Source organism: Glycine soja, chromosome 12, assembly GCF_004193775.1.
Source record: "Glycine soja cultivar W05 chromosome 12, ASM419377v2, whole genome shotgun sequence".
NCBI lineage: Eukaryota > Viridiplantae > Streptophyta > Magnoliopsida > Fabales > Fabaceae > Glycine > Glycine soja.
The window spans coordinates 27902873-27917532 of NC_041013.1; the positions used below are offsets into that span (position 1 = coordinate 27902873).

General features: G+C 39.0%; 1 non-coding gene across 1 annotated transcript; it reads right to left on the minus strand.

Annotated features, from left to right (window-relative positions):
- Positions 1-14069: 14069 nt before the first annotated feature.
- LOC114380592 lies at positions 14070-14176 on the minus strand. The gene has a single exon (XR_003659769.1). It is a non-coding gene; the product is annotated as a small nucleolar RNA R71 (small nucleolar RNA).
- Between the last annotated feature and the right edge of the window lie 484 nt (positions 14177-14660).

A 14660-nucleotide genomic window follows, 5' to 3' on the forward strand; every position in this document is an offset into this window, starting at 1 on the left:
CAAGGCTTTCAACTTGCATAGGCCCCATCAAGTCCATGTGAAGTAGTTCCAGTACCCTGGAAGTGGTCTGATGTTGAAGCTTCTGGTGGGACATCTTGACTTGCTTTCCAATCTGACATTCACCACAGATTCTGCCTTCTTCTATTTTCAGATTGGGAATGCCTCTAACAACACCTTTGTCAATGATTTTCTTCATGCCTCTTAAGTGCAGATGTCCAAATCTTTGATGCCATATTTTGACTTCATCTTCTTTGGAGAATAGACATGTGGAGGAGTAACTGGTTTCTTGAGGTGTCCATAGGTAACAGTTGTCCTTTGATCTGCTGCCCTTCAATAGAACTTCACTCTTCTCATTTGTCACCAAGCATTCTGACTTTGTGAAGTTTACATTGAATCCTTCATCACACAACTGACTGATGCTGATCAAGTTTGCAGTCAGTCCCTTCACCAGCAGTACTTTGTTCAGACTAGGAAGTCCATCATGGACTAGCTTTCCCATTCCAGTGATCTTTCCTTTAGAGCCATCTCCAAATGTCACATAGCTAGTGGAGCAAGGTTCAATGTTCACCAGGAATTCTTTAACTCCTGTCATGTGTCTGGAACAGCCGCTATCTAGGTACCAATCTTCCTTAGCTGATGCTCTAAGTGAAGTATGAACAACAAGACTAACAATCTTGTGTTTTGGAACCCACATCATCTTCCTTCCGCTGCTGCTACTTTGAGTTCCATGATGTGGATGGCCATGTAGATGATAGCAAAAGGGCTTTATGTGACCATACTTGCCACAGTAGTGACACCTCCACTTCTTTCTTTTGCTCCTTTTCTGCTTCGTTCCATGATGTCGAGACCGATGTTGTGACATCGTGGCTCCAGTGCTGTTTTTGGCAGGAACAAATTCTGTCATGGTTATTCTGCCAGCAGATTTATGATTAAACCCAAGTCCTCTCTGGTTTCCAACATTCTTCCCAAGCTGTAGCACCTCATCAAGCATATTTGAGCCTTTATTCAGCATCTTTATTGATTTTGTCATGTTTTCCAGTTTAGAGTTCAGAAAACCAATTTCTCCTTTAAGCTCAGAGATTTCCTCTTCATGTGCCTCCTTCTCAGCCTCCAGATTTGCAATGACCTTCTTCAGTTGTGCTTCTTGCTGAAGGATCTTCTCACTTTTGATGCATAGTTCTCTATAGGATATAGCAAGCTCATCAAAAGTGATTTCACTATCTATATCACTTGAATCTTCAGCAGATTCAAATCTCCCAGTGAGTGCATTCACATCTCTGTCAGAATCACTTTCTTGTTCACTCTCTGTATCATCAGACCGACATACAGAAAGTCCTTTCCTCTGCTTCTTGAGATGGGTGGGACATTCAGCTTTGATGTGTCCATAGCCTTCACACCCATGGCATTGAATTTCTTTGCTGTGACTGGGCTTTTCATCTGACTTTTTCTGGTATTCACTACCTTTCCTGATGTCGAAAGGGATGTTCCGGACATGTGGTTTCTGCCTCCTGTCCATTCTGTTCAGCACTTTGTTGAACTGTTTTCCAAGGAGCACAACTGCGTTAGTCAGACCTTCATCAGTATCCAGGTCATACTCATCTTCTTCTCCTTCATCATTGGACACGAACGCCAGGTTCTTGCTCTTCTTTTCAGTCCTATCCGAGAGTCCTAGCTCAAAGGTTTGAAGGGAACCAATGAGTTCATCTACTCTCATGTTGCAAATGTCTTGGGCCTCCTCTATTGCAGTGACTTTCATGTCAAATCTCTTAGGCAAAGATCTGAGGATCTTTCTCACCAGCTTTTCATCTGTCATCCTTTCTCCCAAGGCAGTGCAAGCATTGGCAATTTCAAGAATGTTCATGTGGAAGTCATGAATACACTCTTCCTCCTTCATCTTCAGATTTTCGAATTTTGTAGCCAATAGTTGCAATCTGGACATCTTCACTTTGGAGGTTCCTTCATGAGTGGTTTTCAGGATCTCCCATGCATCCTTGGCCACTGTGCATGTGTTGATCAGTCTGAAGATATTCTTGTCAACTCCATTGAATAGGGCATTCAAGGCTTTGGAGTTTCCAAGTGCCAATTCGTCTTCTTCTTTTGTCCAGTCTTCTTCTGGCTTCAATCCATCAGTGGGCTTTCCTTCTGTGTCCAGCATCTTGGGATGTTCCCAGCCTTTGATGACAGCTTTCCAGGTTCTGCTATCCAGTGATTTGAGGAAGGCCACCATCCTTACTTTCCAGTATTCATAGTTGGTTCCATCCAGAATTGGTGGTCTGTTCACTGGTCCTCCTTCTTTCTCCATGTTCATCAGAATTTATCTCCCTAGATCTCACTCAGTGATTTCGAGTGCCCGCTCTGATACCAATTGAAATTCTGATACCAATGACAGATGTCGTACCGGATGTCACGACATCACGCTTCAGAACATGGAGATTATATTTGACAGTATGAACAGATTAAACAAGTAAATAACACAAGAGAATTGTTAACCCAGTTCGGTGCAACGTCACCTACATCTGGGGGCTACCAAGCCAGGGAGGAAATCCACTAAAATAGTGTTAGTTCGAAGATCTAACAGCCACTGTTTACAACCTTCTCACCTAACCACTACCCATGCAACCTCTACCTAAGAGCCACTCTTAGATATGAGAACCCCTCTCACTCCCTCTCAATCACTCTCCCGTGTTTACAATTAAATCAAATACACACCAGATATTGCTCTCTGAACAATAGAGATCAACTCTACACACTCAGGTCCAACACTTGATGTTAGGGTAACATCAAGGTGGCTCACAAAACACTCAAGTCCCAAAACTCACAAAATAACTCTTCAATCCCGGACTTGGTAGAAAACTCGTGCAGCCTTCATGTTTATATAGCAGTGTGCGTATCTGGGCTGCAACAACTTGCGCTGGATAAGATCTATCATTCTCCTGAAAAATCTGCACTTAAAGATCTAAAAGATAAAGTTTGATCTTTTAGTTTTTATCTTTAATCTTTAATCCCTGAACGAACTATTCAAGTTTGTAATTCGAACTTTAATTATCTTTTAATTCGTTCCTAAAGATAGATCGCCTAATCTGTTGCTGACTGCACATTAATCTGTTAAAGGTATAACAGATTTATGTGTCCAGTATTTTCGGGCAGGATGTCCTGGACATTGTATCCGACATCGTGGATCCTGCAGCTTCAATTCTTCATTTGACATTTTATCTTGCCTTGTGCATTGTGGAGCCCAATCTGATTCCTTGACATAACGTTGGACATCATGTGCAGCAACTCCAGCTTTCCTTCATTGTCTAAGTGCTTATGTTTTAACAAAATGTTAGCCAATCTTTTAAAACTCAGTAAAGCTAAGCACTAACAAGATGAGCTGATGTTGATGAATGACATTGAGATGAGACAATGTTGATGTCAATAATGAAATTGAGATGAGAAGTTGTTGATGTTGAAAATGTCATTGTGATGATGTATGTTGTGTATGTACATGGGGGGTTGCAATGACCATGATGGATATCCCCGGTAGGGGAAATAGAGTGGTTAAAGAGTTTTAAGCATTGTTAGTCGATGAATACGACTAACTTTTGTGTATAAAACTTGTGTAAATTGTATCAAACTTCCCCAATTTATGGTTGTTTTGTAGTATTATAAGTACTTTCTATTAAGTATAGGTAGTAGACACTTAATACTTCTATTTTGTGTATTTAATAATCAATTTCTCTCAATTTCAGGTGAATTAGGTGATTTGGTAAAGTGTTGTTTTTCACCTCCTCGCTAAGCGCAACACTTAGTGGGTAAGTGCAAGGAAGGATCTGGAAGAAGATGAGTTGTAATGGGTTCACTGAGCGCACTGCTTCATCTCATCAAGTGCACCGCTTCAGCCCATCCGCTGAGCGAGAAAAGAGCGCTAAGTGAAAATTCACTAATGTGCGCTAAGCGGATCATAATCTCGTTAAGCACGCGAGCACGAACAAAGCCACCTATTTAAGCCTGAAATCAGATTTTGTAAAGGGAGTTTGGGCTGGGATTCAGAGCTTTGCATGTCTAGAGATTCTAGAGAGAGAAAGGTCCAAGTTCCAGAGAGTTTTGAGAGATTTTGTTGTGTGAAGATCTGCAGAGACTAGAGCTTGAAGCAGGAACCAGTTTGAGAGCTTGAGATGAGTTTGTGAGTGATTATGAGATCCTAGAAGTGAAGGAGACATCCTCACCACTTGTATTTTCATAATCTTTCATCTTGTTCTTCTCTTTGTTGTAAAGAAGGCTTCCTGGTTATGGAAAGCTAAATCCTCTGTTGGATCTTCCCTGTAGGTACCTGATGTAAATACATTTCTATCTATTTAATGATGTTTTGTGTGTTCTCTGTGCTATCTGCTTTTCACCCCAGTATGCCTTTACCTTGATCACGTAGATGCATGCTTTGTTAGGGTCATTCAACAGTGGAGACTGGTCTGATTCTAAAGTCCTTGATAGTATAGGGCTAAGTTGTTGTACTATCATGAGGAATCGGGGTGCGATAATTTAGTTGTGTATGTGTGTCTTAATGCGGTCCTGGTTGAGTTTAGTCCAACAAGAGGAATTTGCGGACGATGCTTGATCAGGATTAGGCTAAACTATCATGAGGAATCGGGGTTTAGTATCTCAAGAGACACCATAGGAACACATGAGCATTGTTAGATAGAGAATATCTTTCTAGCATCGGGCACCTATTAGGAAGGCCAACGTGTTCTCTACTTGTTTTTACACATCATTTCTCTCGCGTGATTTTCCTTTTTGCACAGATAGTTTACACACCTGTTCATATTCACACTTATCTTTACAGACCAGACACCTATTTGCTGAAATAGCTTACCAAATAACACAAGTTCCTTGAGAGTTTGATACTCGGTTCTTACCATTTTATACTACTTGTGCGATCCGGTGCACTTGTCGGAAGCGAACAAGCATCTCTAGAGGGGGATGGCTTACAATCCTTAATTATCCATGGTCAGTGCATTAATGATGCCCATGTTTCATACTTCATATTGCATGGAAATAGTATAAATTTTGTTAGTAAGTACTTGTAGTTTCTCATGAGGGGGAATACTTGTACTTAGGAGCATGTCACTCGATTTAGAACTCCCTTGATACTCAGGCTGATCACCATGGGGGGAGTTGCATGTGCACGACAAAGGGACCTTGACAGTTGCTGCCTAGTTTTCCTAAGTGAGAGTGTCATGTGGACACGCTTAGGTTATTTCCTGACGAATGGTACCACATTGCATTTAAGAGTTGAGGTCAGGTGCATTCATCATACTGAGCATGATTGATTGGAATTATGGAAGGTTGATGATTACTTATTAAGTGTATGTTGGACTAATGGATGTTTGTGTATGATTTTGGTATTTGATAATGTTTTCTTACTAATCATGGTCATTTGATTTTTGTGTTAATTTCTTTTATAATAAACTCACCCTTGCAATTTTTGTATCGTGTAGTTGGTACCTCTGATGATCACAAACCCTTGTTCGTGGGAGCAGAAGGACAATAGTAGAGTACATGAAGTGAGATTCTTTCGTGTAGTCGCTAAGTTGACGTGATGACGTTGGGAGAATTTTGGGAGAGAGTTGTGTTTTGTTAATCAACTCTTTCGTAGTTGGTTCTACAATTCTTTTTGAATTGAGGATGTAAATCAAAAATTTAATTGTATGCATGAATTAATTTACTTTCCATTATGTGAATGATGTGTACTGAGTTACTATATCTATATGTTCATTTAAGTAATTATGCGTTATTTGGTGAATCTATATCACAAAAAATTTACTTTCATTTATCATAAGCAAATTAATAGGGTTTTCATTTATAAATTGAAATTTACACAATTTAGAGTGGTGATATCATAGTGACAAGGAAGGTCGTTACACTCTTTAGGCCACTCCTGGCACTACCCTTAATCTCCCCCTGAGATTAAGACCCAAGTATTCTTTGTCACTAAACCACTCCTAGCTTTCACAAACAATATATGTTTGATTGGAAATGTATTCTATTCACTCAAAGATTGTTTACACAATAAGCTCAAATACAATGAAACTTGCTAACTTAGCAAAGCTAAGATTCACTCAATTCGCTCAAGTTTCCTTCATCCAGTAAACTGACAGCGTTAAAACACTTTGTTCATTTTTGTCTAAGAATATTCTCTTATGATTTGACAACTTTTATGCGAGCATGTTCAAGCTTTTATATAGACTTCAGAGCTTCAATCCGTTGAGAGATTCCAACTAGCTGTTGTCTAATAGCTTTGGCACTTAACACGAGGCCGCTGCTGTGGAGAGAAAGAGTAGGGACCACACACACTTTCTGTTGCATATCTTTAGAGAAGTACAATCTTCCAGTGTTGCCTAGTGCTAGAGCTGACTTTCAACATACAAATCAAAAGAAACGCTAATAGCATAAGACAAAAGGAGTGACAATTACTTTTTGTTATGCAACAAAAACTATTGATTGCATGATAATAGAATGAAGCAAAATGCCCTCATCACTTGTCTTTCACAAAGCATGCAGTTATTCAAAGAGAAGAATATAATGTATCCTGTACAATTAATTGGAGTTAGGCATAAGACAGATATCAAGGAAAGTAGCTTAAACCACAGTCTTGCGGCTACTGTTTCACTCAAGCACAAGTGTTTAAGCATTTCATCAATAACAACTAGCAAGAGGTCTAGTCTTTACACTTCATCTCATGCCATAAAGTCAGAAATGCATAAATAGAATCAGAAGGACTTTCACAGGCTTGTAGTGAGGTTTGGCTACAAAAATAATTGGTTTTTCTAGGATTTAAAGGCTTAGATTCTAAGAGAGCATAATTCCTAGACTTATCCAAGTAGTCTTTTCAATACAATTAGTTTACTCACTAGCCTTTCACTTTAATTTGCATTTGACCTTATTACAATAGAACACACTTTCTTTGATTGGTTTCTTTCATTCTTTCTTTTTTTTAACACAACTTATTTGTTGTGTGTGCTGATGTGCTTTACTTTCCACTTTACATCCCGGTTAACTCCCCCAAATTTGGGGTAAATTGCCTTGAACCATATGCTCTCCTAGAATCTAAGCAAGGTATCTGGAGATAGTCATTCAAGTTCAGGGTTCAATTTTGAAAATGTAATTTAGCTCACAAAGGGTTCCAATAGTTGTTCCTGATGTAGGCCAAGTTAATGGCCGGGCTTAGGCGCTCAAATGTGAGGCTGTCAGAGACAACCCCTCGAGCTCGGCATAAGGCGGTAATTAAAGTAGGAAACCTAAGTCTACAAGAGTTAGACTGGGCAATGGAAGTCATCTGTCTTGAGATGAGGGCACCGATGTTCATGTCCATATGAGAGACCAGGCCAAAGATCAACCTGGCTCTGTCCACAGTAAGGTCTGATGTATGAGATGTAGATGCCAGGTTGGAGTAAGAAAGAACACTCCACACCTGGGCCAAGGTAGTAAGATCCTTCATGAGAATCCTCCCCGGATGGCCCTCAACATTTAAAATGAACCCCCTCCCTGGTATGCAAAGAGCAGCCTCAATCTATCTGTCGTCTGATGGTAACCTGCAGTACCTAGAATAGGTGGGTAATGTCTCCCCCTCCTCTAGGACTACAGGAGTCTCTAGAAATGTGTTGAGGCTGTCAGCGTCTATCTTCACCAAGTGGCCTCTAACTCTGGCTTGCTTTGGTGAAGGATCCTCAAAGCTGTAGAGATTAGCATAAAATTATTTCACCAAAGCAACATCAATAGTCCCATCAGCCAAGTTGGTGAGGCGTTTGTGAAGATTACGCCTCTCCAACTCTGTCTTGAAGTCATCAAACTCTGTGTGGTATATCTCTACCTTCCTCTCTGGCAAAATGCTCCTTCCTAAGACATTATATGTATAACGGTTCCAAGCATCAAGTGAATGGAACTGTCCAGTGTCATACTGAGCAATTGGCCTTGCCCCAATGCTCTTACGCTTCCTGGAGGCCATCTGTAACACAAAGGAACCAAAAAGTTAGTTAGACCACAATTTATTCAAATTGAAAAATGGAAAAATAAGACTGACAGAAAAAAACACTAGCGGCTTAGCGGGACATGGTTCGCTTAGCACGCCTTCACCAAATAACACTACCACTTAGCGACATGGGGGCCGCTTAGCGGATATTGCAGATAATTCTTCTTTTGCATAATCGGCTTAGCGAGCGACTGCCCGCTAAGCCTAATGATAGCTGCAATAGATATGCGCTAAGCTCAACATAGCTACGCTTAGCAGGACCATAAATTTCAGAAAATTCACTAAGTACGTGGGCTTAGCGAGCCAGGCTCGCTTTGTCCAATGGCTACCGCAATGAAATGAGCTTAGCCCAGTTGGGCTAGGCTTAGAGCGCGGCTTTCAACAAAAAAATGACTAAGTTACATGGGCTTAGCGAATCAGCCCCGCTTAGCCACAAGCGACTCATCAGGGAGATGAATGTTCATCCACAAAAGATGAACTCGCTTAGCGCCGTAGGCGAGCTTAGCGAGTTTGTCTGAAAATGCAAATATTCAAGCAATATTGATGAACTCGCTTAGCGCGGCATGCACGCTTAGCGAATTCATCTCGTTTTCCAGAAAAATGCAGAAAACGAAGTTCGTTTTCTCCTCTGTTTTTGAGCTTCTAAAAGGCATATCAAACATGCAAACCAGTCAAAACTATCTACACAACATAATCATTCACAATGTCCTAATTTTTAACTAATCTAATATCATTAAAACCCTAAAAATTAAAAGCTAAATTCTATGGTTTTATACCCCAAGGTTCACCAAAATAAAAGAGTAAAGGGAATGAGGAACTTACTTGGATTGTTGATTTCTGAAGATGCGTAGAGATGCAAAAAGTAAGCAAGAACGCACAGTGCATGAATTTGGGTGAGGGAGAGAATGCAAGCAATGCTCTGAGAATCTTAGCAAAGGTGAGTGTAACTGATGTTACACGTACTTAAGCAATTTTCGACCCTCTCGCTTAGCGAACTGCAGCACTAAGCGAGCCTGAGAGACCTTTGGTTTCTCAAAGAGGTTCGCTTAGCCAAAGTTTGAAATTCAAAATCTGTTTTTTTTTCAAAAAGCTGGGCTTAGCGCAAAGAAGGGGAGCTTAGTGAATTCTGCAGATCATAAAAACCTGCAACTCTCGCTAAGCTTGACTCCGGGTCAGCTTAGCGAATATGATGCATCTTGAATATAGAGGGGCTTGTGCTTAGCGAATGATGGAACGCTTAGCGCTACTATGGCTGTAAGGAATTTGGCTTAGTTGGCATGATTTGTGCTTAGCTCAATGAAACCCAATTTAGGCCGCAAGGAAATGGGCTTAGCGGCGATGTCTCGTGCTTAGCCAGTGAATATGATGCGCTTAGTGAGCAGGCCATCGCTTAGCCTAATTCAGATCGAATTGAAATGGGCTTAGCTCAGCCTTGGCCAGCTTTGCAGACTAAATCAACCTGAGATGCAAAGGTTAAGCGCTAAGTGCTAGAGACTCTCCGCTTAACGCATGACAAAAGATGTGCTTAGCACGAGGCTTGCACTTAGAGAAAGGACTGATTTTTAGAAAAAATTTCTAAGTTAAATCTCAGTCCTTTTCTCAAGAAGTTTCAAACCCTTATATCTATCATTCAAAAACAAGCTGATATACCCCAATGTAATGATTATGAAGCAAGTTCCACATTATACAATGCATAAAAAAAACAGAATAGCAGAAATTAGAACTGAGTTGCCTCCTAGGAAGCACTTCTTTAACGTCATTAGCTTGATTCTTTTACCTCAATGGGCGATCAAATATTGGTCTTCACCTTCAGGACTTCTTCTTCAACCTCCATCACCTGCAAGCAATCATTATGCTCTGGCACCGGCTTGTTTTCTTCAAAAAGATCAAAATTGATCTTTTGATCTTCAAAACCAATCTCTAGTGTCTTTCTTCCCATATCAATTATGCAGTTTGCAGTTGACATAAAGGGATGTCCCAAAATGACCAGAACCTCATGGTCTTCCTCCACATCCATGACCACAAAATCAGCTGGAAAGACCATATGTTTCACTCTTATCAGAACATCCTCAATTACCCCGTGAGTTCTTATGATGGATCGATCAACAAGTTGTAAAGTCATTCTCATGGGAATGATTTCCAACTCTCCCAACCTTCTACCCATGGAGAGCGATATTAGGTTGATACTGGCTCCCAAATCAATGAGAGCCTTTCCCACAGTGACTTCACTGATTGAACAAGGAATAGTAACACTTCCAAGGTCCTTATGTTTTGGTGGAAGAATTCTCTTTATTACAGCACTGCAGTTGCCTTCCACAACAATATTCTCCTGGTGGATGTATCTATTTTTCCTCATCAACATATCTTTCAGAAATTTCGAGTAGAGTGGCATTTATTGCAAAGAGATGTGTCATTATTTTCTCCTATTTCTTAACCCTTTTTGTCACCATTTTAATTACCGATTAGCCTTAATTGTTAAATTAATTATGCATTTTTATCATTTGGGCCTACTGGACTAATTTTGTGTTTTTAATTTAATTTCAGGAGAATTATAAGCAATTGGGCTTGAATCCGGAATTGGGCTTGAACTTGAAGAGAGCAGACAATTTTATTTTATTAAATCTTATCTTATCTAGATTTTATTTCATCTAGATATTATTTCATCCAATCTTATCTTATCTTATCTAGATTTTATTTCATCCAATCTTATCTTATCTTGTTCAGATCTTATTTTATATATGGGCTTGGACTTAAAACAGATTTGTAAGCTTTGGGGCTGAGAACCTATATAACAGCTCCAAGGTTTTAGTTTTGGGAGTTTTTAGTTTTTCGAATAGGAGAATAATTTTAGGATTTTAAAATTCCAGTTTTTACTTTTTATGCGCAGTGTTCACGTAGAATAAAATTCCAATTGCAATTTCGTTTTCTACTGATTAATGGAAGGCTAAGTCTCTAGTGTTGTTTTCTCTTGAGGATCAAGCCCAACTCTCTTTGAGGTTTTGTTATTATTATTGAATTCTGATCAGTTTTTTTCCTCTTCACCAATTATTTTGTATTTGTTGCTATTAATCCATGCATGCTTAGGGCTTGATTAATTGTCTCTGTGCTTAATTTATATTCATGCTTAATGATCAATTTCGTTCATGATTAATTGGTGTATGTGTTGCTTAATCACATAATGACAGCCTTATGTTAAATTTCACTTGTTATTTAATTTAGGGTTGCATTAAGTGGTTGAACTGATTAAGGATAAATTCTCGTAACCTTTGATAAGAGACTTGCTTGTGAATCAAGGAGTGAATAGGCAATTTAGTCCCTGAGATTGTACCCATTTTGCATATTAGTCTCTAACTTAATATTAAATTCAAAATAGTCCTTATCTTTGCATAAGTGTTGCAAAATAGTCCTTCCGTTAAATTTTAAAGTAACGCCCTAGTGAGGTCAATTTTAGTGCCATGTGGACTATCCAACGTGGCACTAAAGGATGATGTGGCATGACACGTGGATGTGCCTCCTAAAAGATGCCACATCATTTAATGATAACAAAATGAGTAAATAGGCAATTTAGTCCCTGACTTTGTACCCCTATTGCATATTAGTCCCTAACTTAATGAAAAATTCAAAATAGTCCATATCTTTTGCATAAGTGTTGCAAAATAGTCTCTAACTTAAAAGATGCCAGAAATCATGCTTAAAGTGTCCATGCATTGCAAAGGTTGTGCCTTGCATGATTTCTGGCGGCGCAGATTCCTCCTTGGATTCCTTGTCATCTTTTGATTCCTCTTGTTTTTTCTCTTCTTCTTTCTTTTCTTCTTCATTTGCTTTTTTTTGCTCCACTTTGTTTTCCTCTAGTTTTTTCTCTTCCTATTCAAAACACAAAAAAAAAATAGAACCCAGAATGATACATTGATGGTAATTGAAGAAAAAAAAAGAGGAAAAGAGAATGGTTATGCAGACCTCGCCCATTGGTGTTGACGGCTACAGAGATAAGGTTGTTGCTGTGGATTTTTGGTTCTTTTTATTTGTGCAAGTGTGTATGGGTTCTTTTTTGTATATATGCCTCAATTGGTTCAGAACCATCAAATTTGAAAAAGCCACTCATTCTATCATCATCAAATGACGTGGCACTAAAATTGACCTCACTAACAACATTACTTTAAAATTTAACAGAAAAATTATTTTGCAATACTTATGCAAAAGATAGAGACTATTTTGAATTTTTCATTAAGTTAGGGACTAATATGCAACAGGGGTACAAAGTCAAGGACTAAATTGCCTATTTACTCGTTTTGTTATCATCAAATGATGTAGCATCTTTTAATAGGCACGTCCAGGTGTCATGCCACGTCATCCTTTAGTGCCATGTTGGATAGTCCACATGGCACTAAAATTGACCTCACTAACGGCGTTATTTTAAAATTTAACGGAAGGACAATTTTGCAACACTTATGCAAAGATAAAGACTATTTTGAATTTAATATTAAGTTAGGGACTAATATGCAAAATTGATACAATCTCAGGGACTAAATTGCCTATTCACTCATGAATCTAGGGGAAACAACATGTTTTAATTCTATTATTTTCTAATTAAAATTTGCTTGCTGTTTAAATTACAAAAACAAGCAACCCCCCCCCCCAATTTGTTACTGTTTTCTTACTATCTGTTATGAATGTTTGGTTGACCACTGCTCGTTGGGAGACGACCTAGGATCGCTTCCTAGATACTGCATTTTTAATGTTTATTTGATTCGGGTATGGCCTCGATCAAATTTGGCGCCGTTGCCAGGGAGCAGTGGGCCAAAGGTTCATAATAGTGTTTAGTTGTCTTGTTTTGTGTAGCGTTCTGTTTTGCATTTCAGTTATGTCCCCTATTTAGCGACTATTTCAACGACTGATTCATCTTTGTGTTTTGCTGTGAACAGTGATGAACAATGATTAGCGACTGATTTTGCAATTTAATTAGCGATTTTTGTTTTGATAGTTAGAGTTGTTATTTTTGGCTAATTTTTTGTGTGGTAGCTTCTTTTGATCCATATTTTGTGTGAAAAATACCAGGAGCACTTGGTGTGGCAGTATTTGAGAGAGACAAAAATTTAGGGAACTTATTTTTAGCAAAACTTAAAACGGCCATAACTTTTACTTCGGGTATCAGAATGACTATTATTATATATGCATTTGGGGTAGAAAAAAATTTCCCATACTATGACAACCCTGCTCTAGCCAGTTGGGGTCTCCTAAACTCCAAAAATCAGTCGTTTACTAAGTTTTTATTTTTTTATTTTTCAAGTATTATTTTTCTAAACTTTGCTTAGGAAGTTTTCATAGTTAGACTTTGAATTTTTGTTCGAAATTTTTTGTGCTATATTTTCATGATTTTAGGGTGTTCCTCACAAAATTTCAACTCATTTGGATATCATTTGAGTATAGCTGTAGTTTTACCACCTTGTTAGGTGTTTGTTGAGAAACACATTATTTGCTGCATATAGTGCATGACTAGGGGCAATTCAGGTGATTTACAACCCTTTGATCTTGAAATAGATAGAAACTTTCATAGATTAGTTAGACATAGTGTACATCCTGGTCATTCTGTGCATTTTGAGCATCTTGAGCATTTTGAGTATTCTATTGCTGGTGATTCTGAATATTCTGATTTTGAGCATTCAACTACTAATTTTCATACTAAGAACATGGATCAACCTCCACCTTGTGAGAGGACTCTAGGGAGATGGCTACACCTGATTTCACTTATGAAAGCTTGTGCATTCAATATCCTGATGAGGGTGTTCCATATGTTCACAAGACTGGATTAATACATTTGCTGACCAAGTTTCATGGTCTTGCAGGTGAAGATCCTTATAAGCATCTTAAGGAGTTCCATATTGTCTGTTCCACCATGAAGCCCCCTGATGTCTAGGAAGATCATATCTTTCTAAATGCTTTTCCTCATTCTCTGGAGGGAGTGGCGAAAGATTGGTTGTACTACCTTGCTCCCAGGTCCATTTTCAGTTGGGATGACCTTAAGAGGGTGTTCTTGGAGAAATTCTTCCCTGCATCTAGGACCACTGCCATCAGAAAAGACATTTCAGGCATCAGGCAACTTAGTGGAGAGAGCTTGTATGAGTACTGGGAAAGATTCAAGAAATTGTGAGCAAGCTGTCCTCACCACCAGATTTTTGAGCAACTCCTGCTTTAATATTTCTATGAGGGACTTAGCAACATGGACAGGAGTATGATTGATGCTGCCAGTGGTGGAGCGCTCGGTGATATGACTCCTGTTGAGGCTAGAAATATGATTGAGAAGATGGCTTCCAACTCCCAACAATTCAGTGCAAGAAATGATGCTATTGTCCTTAGAGGAGTCCATGAGGTGGCCATGGATTCATCTTCATCTGCTGAAAATAAAAAGCTTGAGGGAAAACTTGATGCCTTGGTCAACCTAGTAACTCAGCTTGCCATCAATCAGAAATCTGCACCTGTTGCAAGAGTCTGTGGTCTATGTTCTTCTGCAGATCACCATACAGATCTCTGTCTTTCTTTGCAACAATCTGGAGTTAATGAACAACTTGAAGCTTATGCTGCAAACATTTATAATAGACTTCCTCAGCAACAAAACCAACAACAGCAAAATAATTATGACCTTTCAAGCAACAGATAC